Here is an 8467-nt window from a genome sequence, read left to right as displayed (position 1 = left end):
AAAACCAAATTCAAACAGTATCTATCTACCAATCCAGCCCTACAGAGGATCCTGGAAGAAATACTCCAACACAAGGAAGATACTTGCACCAAAGAAAAGGCAAGAGATTAAGCATCTCACAACAAAGACAAAAGCAGAGAGCCACAGCACATAAAGCCACCTACAAAAACAAATATATCAGGAACCAACAGTCATCTTTCTTTAATATCTCTCAATATTAATGGACTCAACTCACCCATAAAAAGACATAAGCTAACAGACTAGATGTGCAAACAAGATCCAGCATTTTGAGGCATACAAGAAACACATTGGACATGTGTGGGAAAGAGGACAGGGAACAAGATTAGGTATTGGGGTGAGGGGAACGGCTGAAGACCTGACAACCAGCAGAAAGAATGGAAATATGCAAACTCATGAGGTAGGAGGTTGGTGGGAGCCTCCAGAATGCACCAGAGAGTCTAGGAGGTGAGAGACTCTCAGGACTCAAAGGGAGAGACCTTAGATGAAATGCCTGACAGTAAGGAGAGAGAACTTATAGAGCCCACCTCAAGAAAGTCAGGGCATCAAGTGAAGGAGGGGTTGCCCTCACACAGTCAAAACTCTGACCCATATTTGTTTCTGTCTGAAACAACTGCAGGAATGAAAATGGAGAGGAGACTGAGACAGGCCCAAAGTGCGATCCAGCTCAAATTTAGGTCTCAAGGTCTGAGACTATTACTGAGGCTACGGAACTCTCACAAAAAGGGAGCATACTCCTGAAGACCCAACAAACAGCTGAAACAGTCAGATGCTGATATTTGCACCCAACTAATGGACAGAAACTGCTGAAACCTGTGGGTGAATTAGGGAAATGCTGTAAGAAGCTGAGGAGGAAAACATCCCTATAGGAGAACCTGGACCCCCGAGATCTCTCAAACATAGGACCACCAAACAGATAGCCAACTGATATGAGGGCCCCAACACATATACTTAGACTGCTGGGTCTAAGTTCAGTCATAGAAGATGCACCTAACCCTCAAGAGGCTGGAGACCCCAGGGAGTTTAGAGGTCTGGTGGGGTGAGGGGTGGGGGATGGGAACAACCTCGTGGAGACATGGGGTGGGGAGGGGGTATGGGATGTTGATCAGTCTGAGGGTAGATAGAGAAGGGGGAATAATATCTGAAGTGTAAAAAATATAAATAACTTAAAGACAATAAAACAATGTATGGATTATTCAGGAACAAGTGAAAACATTCAAATTTTAACTGAAAATAAGTTTTTATAGATTTTATTCTGATTATAGTTTGATCTCATCCATGTCCTTCCAGATCACCCTCACCTCCTCATCCACCTAGCTCTCTTTCTTTCTCTTCCTCTTCCTCTTTTTTTTCTTTAGAAAAAAAGCTGGCAAAAATAAATAAATAAACAAATAAAAACAACTAGACTTTAAAAAATAAATAAAAAGAACAAGAAACACCCACAAGCCACAAAAACACAAAATCGGGAACTACAATAAATAAACAAATAATATAAAAATAAATGCCTAGACACAGTTTTATGAAACAAAATATACCTTCAAGAAAAATAGCACTGAATTAGTTTTATATTGGTCATCTACTGCTGTGAATGGGTCCTGATCTTAAATCTGGATTGTATAGCCAGTAAGACTCCATTGGATTAAACTAACTTTTCCTTTGCAGGGGGTTGTCACTTGGAGATAGCTTGTGCGTTATAGATTGAATCTTATTTCCACTTCCCCTCCTAGCTCTGGGATCCTATCTTACTAAGACCTATGTATGCTCTGGGCATGGTGCCACAGTCTTTTTGAGTTTGTTGTGCATCATTTCTGTTTTGTCTTGTAGACTTTGTTTCCCTGGTGTCCTCCAGCCCAGCCGACTCTTACATCTTTTTATCTCCTCTTTGCCAATGTTCCCTAATCCCTGAAGAAGAAATTTTGTACAGACATTCCATTCAGGACATAGTATCCCTAGATCTCACCCTCTATGTCCCATTGTAATCTCTGTATTTGATTCCATCTACAACAGGGGCCAGCTGCTCTGATGATGGCTGAAAAAAGACACTACTTTATGTGTATAGCAGAGTGTCATTCGGACATATTTTACTCCTTTGTTCTTTTAGCAGAAGAGGGATATTTGGTTTTTCTTTAGGTGTATGTCCTATCAATTCAGATTCTTGGCCACCAGAGCAGTGTTGAGCTTGGATTACATCTCTTGACCAGGGTCTAAAATCCAATCAGATAGTGGTTGGTTAGTCACACAAGCTCATTATCACTATTCTACCACCATGTTATGTAAACAGGTCACCATTATAGAACTCCTCTACTGATGTGCAGAGTACCTTCCAATAGCCTCTAAGGGTGAGAGCACCAGTGAGGAAGCAGGTTGACTTCTCTGTCTTCAATGAGCTATAAGTGTAATCTTCAGCAATATGGCCTTACCATCAGTTTGTGGAACAAATCAATACCCTTAGCAATGGCTTGGGTGGTCTCTGGGTCCCCATGCTACCCCTTTTGGCAAAACTCAAAAGTATTATTTTAAAATTTTACCGAAGGAAGAAAAATACTATATTCATGAACTATAACAATATCTAGTTTATTTATATTTTAAAAACTGAAAATGTTGCCTTCCTATGTAAGGAATGAAAGATGAATTACTTTTCCAGTAGAATTCATTCAACCATAATAGACCTTTGTTTCTGTCTTTTCTCTGTAGCTAGATTTATTCATTTATATATACTGATGGATGTTACATTTTGATTTCTCACACTGTTTCCTTTGTTTTTTAACAGTTCAAATTATTTTGAACAAAAGCCATGTGTTCAGACTCAAGTGCTTTCTAGGGAGCATCAGATAATATGATATGTGGCATATGCAGTTCTTGAACTGCAAGAAATGAATGCTGTTTTAAGCTATTGCAAGATTTTCTAAATACTCAAAATAAAAATTCAACAACTTCCTAAATGGTGCAAAATTTTATCACTTGCTATAAATTAGGCAGATGACAATACCTTTTTATAACAATGGCAATAATAATATGAATTATTTTTATTAAATATTTAAATGATTGGATATTTATGGTGTTAAAAGATTCACCTCCTTCAATAAACTTGTGGATTTGTCATTGTTGAAAAAAGGACTGAAAGAAATTTTTCTCAAAGCTCTCTGACCACTCAGTTGAAAAAATACTGTTTCTATGTGTTTACTCTGCATCATGTTGCATAATTATTTGGTTTCCATAATAAAAATAATCATTCTGATTTATCTGCTTCTCCAATCTGTGTTTCCAAGAAACATTCATTGAATTGGAGGAAACAGCAGGGGAAAGAAGTTTTAATTATGCAAATATGAAATTCATCAAAGGGAGTGCATTCCAAGGTAGATTTGATAAAAGCTCAGGCTGCTTTTCAATATTTACTGCTTGATACCAAATTAAATTTCACCTAATATTTAGTAAGAGGATTACAACATTTAAACAAATAATAACTTTACACAGCAAACCCTAATTAGATTTGTTTAGCCCTGTGCCTGGGATCACTTGCAAGAGAGAGGTTTGGAACTGCCAATACAAAGTACTCACTATTCATCCTATCATATACTTTGTTATTTGCTAAGAGAGGCCACATTTTAAATTCTCCTACCTTTTAAATTGAAATACAGATGTGGTATATCAACTTATAGCATTTTTTTCATGACTAGGTGGATTCACACATTTCAGCTTTTTATACAAATACGACAGTACAAAATTAATTTCAAGATTATAGAGAATAAAATAGGGTTTGACTATAAATTCACCTGACAACATTAAGGAATGTGCCACTAAAATAGCTGACAAACTATAAGGGAACACTTACATTATAGTACTTAAAGCCTAAAAGAGAAGTTATTAATAAAAAATACCATTCTATGTCATCAACATCTTAATGTGAACATTAATACAATAATAAATAGCTTCCATACATCTATCAAATATCTAAATATTAAGTTGAATAACTCACCATCAATTAGTTTGGGGGAAGTATCCAAAATTATGTATACACCCAAGTGAAATAAATATTATTATTCAGAAGCAGCAACTAAAATTTAAAAATCCAAGTTCATAGATCACTAAAAATATTGGGAAGAGATATTTTAAGATTATCAAATTTATAAAATAAAAATACGGTGGTAAATTTTTGGACTACTATTCAATAGAGAGGTTTTAAAAGTTAATGGATGACTTCAGTGAAACCATGTTTTCAGACATGAGAGTGCTTTTGCACATGAACTCACAGTGGCTGTGACTATATACTCAACACCTACACAAGAGTATATCAGAAAAAAATCTCAGGGACCATTGGCAACTGATATGTGCTAAGACATGGGCAGTTTTGTTTTGTTTTGTTTTGTTTTGTTTCATTTTGTTTTGTTTTTCCGGGAATGTAGCCACTGAGGGGCTCTCTGCTCCAGTAGATGGTCCTATAACTATACATATAGAAGAAGCAACAGCTGAACTCAAAGAGTTTAAAAAACAGAGTGCACATAAAGTTGGAAGCAAATAACTCTGGTGTCCTATTAAAGAAAGTGGAGGAAAAAGAATGAAGAAAGATGTTGAGTTTGATAATTCATTTTGGTAAAACATAAAAATTAACTAAAAACAAAATATAATTGTATAAAATGCCTCTGCCTTGTTTCAATACTTCTCTTATAAACATGCACCCATCTCTTTTATATATATATATATATATATATATATATATATATGTATGTATGTATATGAAATCAGCAAAGACCTAGAAAAGTAGGTGAAAAGCCAAGGAGTAAAAGAACACTTTGGAAAAAGGTGTTGATGTATTAAATACTGAAAATGCATACTCAGGTTTTCTAATTCTCAGTTATTAGCAATTTCCTTTTATTGACTGTTCATTTCATATTATAGAGTTTGACTTAGCTAGTTGTGAGCTATATGTAGAAGTTCAAATCAAATACAGTGTTAAATGTCATATTTTTATACTTATTCACATTACATCCTGCTCACTGTCCCACTCCCAATCACCTTCTCCCACAATCCTTTCACCCATCTGCTCCCATTCTCCTCTGAGAGGGTGGAAGACCCCCTGGGTATCCCTCTATCATGAGGCATCAAGTCTCTGCAGGGCTAGGCATATCCTCCCCTACTGAGGCCAGACAAAGCAGTCGAACTAGAAGACATGAACAAAAAATAGCTTTTGGGATAAACCTTCCTACATTTGTTCAGGATACACATAAAGATCAAGCCTCACATTTGCTATATATGTGCCAGGAGGCCTAGGTCCAGCTTATGCATACTCTTTGGTTGGTGGTTCAGACTCTGAGAGCCCTAAGGGTCCAGGTTAGGTGACTCTGTGGATCTTCCTGTAAAGTTCCTATCCCCTTTGGTGTGCCACAATCCTTCCCGATACTCTTTCACAAGAATCCCCAACCTCTATCCAATGTTTGGCTGTGAATGTTTGCATCTTTCTCAGCTGCTGGGTGGAGCTTCTCAGAAGACAAGATGCTCCTGTCTGCAACCATAACAGAGTATCATTAATAGTATTAGAAATTGGTGTTTGCCAATGGAATAGGTCTCGAGTTGGGTCAGTTATTGGCTGGCTATTGCCTCAGTTTTTGCTCTCTCCCCTGTCCCTGGATATTTTTTTTTCAGTCTGGGTAAATTTAGAGTTGAAAGTTTTGTTGGTAGGTTGGTGTTTCTATTGATTCACTGGGTTTCCAGCCTGGCTGCAAGAGGTACCCTATTCAGGTTCCATATCCCGAATCTATAAGTCAGAGTTAAGTTCACCCCCATTGATTCTTGGGTGCCTCCATTATCCCAGGTCCCTGTCACATTCTGTAGATGTGCCCTACCTCTCCACCCTTGTCAGGTGCAGATTTCCACTCATTTTCTTGGCTATCTGGTCATCTGTTCGCATACCTGATCCTGAACCCCCATTCTCCCCTTATCCCCTCTACCACCCTCCCTCCATCTACCCCTTATGACTATTTTGTTTTGTTTTGTTTTGTTTTTTGAGACAGAGTTTCTCTGTGTAGCCCTAGCTGTCCTGGAACTCACTTTGTAGACCAGGCTGGCCTCGAACTCAGAAATCCACCTGCCTCTGCCTCCCAAGTGCTGGAATTAAAGGTGTGCGCCACTACTGCCCGGCCCCTTATGACTATTTTATTCCCTGTTTTAAGTGAGATTCAAGAATCCTCACTTGTGCTTTCCTTCTTGTTTAGATTCTTTGGGTTTGTGGAGTGTAGCGTGGGTATCCTGTATTTTATCACCAAATTCCACTTATAAGTGGGTGTATATTTGGAGCTAGGTTATCTCACTCAGAATGCTATTCTCAAATTCCATCCATTTGTACTCTAAGCTGCCCTAAGCAGCCAGCTATCCAGGGAGATCTCTACTCTCCTCCTATCTCTCAGCCCACCTACATCAGACCAGTAGAGCCTAAACCATACAGGTTAGCTAATATGCATCACCTGTGAAAGGGACATTCAACTCCCAAAGGGGTCATGACCCAAAGGATGGAACCACTGGTCTAGAAAAACAGAGAGTAGAGAAATTCTGTTAGTAGCCCACCCGTTTTTCTGGCCAACATGGCCTGAGGTTGAGTAGGGCACATTTGTTTGATTTCGGAGCTGTGTTGCAATGATGAGTGGTGGCAGTGATTAGAGAAGGATGGTCTATGGGATCTCTTTTACTTGTTTATTCATTCATTCATTCATTCATGCATTCATACATGCATTCATTTATTTGTATATTTATATATTTATTTCTTTAAGGGAATAGGAGATAATTTATCATGGAGCCATTTTCAGTAAGCATGGCCTGAGAACACACATTTGGTTTACCATAAAATCCTTATTCCAACATGGAAGCATGACGTTTTTCAGAACAAAGAAAGTCATAAAATAAGGCAAGTTTAAAATGCCTTAGTAGCTATATCAGAGATATGGCTACAGCAAAATGGGGAAAGTTTTTCTATGGGCCCAAGATGCTTTCTGATGACCTGCTTAGGTTTCTGGGTAGTGGAAGTTTATGGTCTGCTAATTGAAAAGTTTCCATTATTTTTTAAATCTACTAGTCACAATTATATTATTTCATACATAGAGGAAAACAAGGAATAAGCTGTTCTGGAGCTACTAGAGTCTACATGTGAAGTAAATATTTGTTGGGTCAATAAGCCATTAAAGCTAAGAAACAGAAGAATAGACACTACATCTTTTTTATTCCATTTGTGAAGGTAGCTTGATCTTCAAGGCTTTATAACATACTATTGATTAAAATCTATGAGAGTTCATGTGCTTCTACTTGTATTTCAGTCTTATAATTTTAATTAAAATTAACTTGATCTCTTGGGTTGACTTCATCTATGACAGTAACTCTCATAAAAAGAGTTGCTACTGAACAGCAAAGGCTAAAAATAAAGCCCTTTTCACCAGCCATTTGGATTTTTATTTCATTTCATTAATTAATGTATTTATTGTTTTGGTTTTCACTTTTTTAAAAAATTATTTACTTATTTACTTATTATTTATTTAACTTTTAGAGTTAAATCACATTCTTGTTTCCCTTATTTATTTATTTACACTCCATATTGTATCCCCTACCCCATCCACCCTCTAACTGTTCCACATCACATACCTCCTCCCCATCCCCCTGTCTCCACAGTGGTTATCCCCACCCACCATGCCACCTGACTTCTAAACTCCCTGGGGCCTCTAGTCTCTTGACTGGATCATCATCTCTGAATGAACACAGATCCTGCAGTCCTCTACTGTATATGTGTTGGGGCTTCATATCAGTTGCTGTATGCTGCCTGGTTGGTGATCCCGTGTCTGAGAGATCTTGGGGATCTAGATTAATTGAGACTGCTGTTCCTCCTGCAGGGTCACCCTTCTCCTCAGCTTCTTTCAGCTTTCCCTAATTCAACAACAGGAGTCATCTGCTTCTGTCTATTGGTTGGGTGTAAATATCTGTATTTGACTCTTTCAGCTGCTTGTTGGGTCTTTGGGAGGACAGTCATGCTAGGTCCCTTTTTATGAGTGCTCTATAGCCTCAGTAATAGTGTCAGGCCTTGGGGCCTCCACTTGAGCTGGATCCTACTTTGGGCCTGTCACTGGATCTTGTTTTCCTCAGGTTCCTCTCCATTTCCATCCTTGTATTTCTTTCAGACAGGAACAATTATGGGTCAGAGTTGTGACTGTGGGATGCCCCTTCTCTCCTTCATTTAATGTCCTGTCTTCCTGCTGGGCTCTATAAGTTCCTTCTCCCTACTGTTGGACATTTTATTTAAGATCTTTCCCTTTGAGTTCTGAGAGTCTCTCACCACCAGGGTCTCTGGCACACTCCGGAGGGTTCCCCCAACCTCCTATCTTCTGAGGTTGCCTATTTCCATTCTTTCTGCTCTCTCTCAGGATTTCAGTCCTTTTCCCTCACCTAGCACCAGATCAGGTTCCCCTCTCCCTCC

Source organism: Mastomys coucha, chromosome X (assembly GCF_008632895.1).
Source record: "Mastomys coucha isolate ucsf_1 chromosome X, UCSF_Mcou_1, whole genome shotgun sequence".
NCBI classification, from domain to species: domain Eukaryota; kingdom Metazoa; phylum Chordata; class Mammalia; order Rodentia; family Muridae; genus Mastomys; species Mastomys coucha.
The sequence above is the reverse complement of the archived record's forward strand: the minus strand, read 5'-3'. Positions refer to the sequence as shown.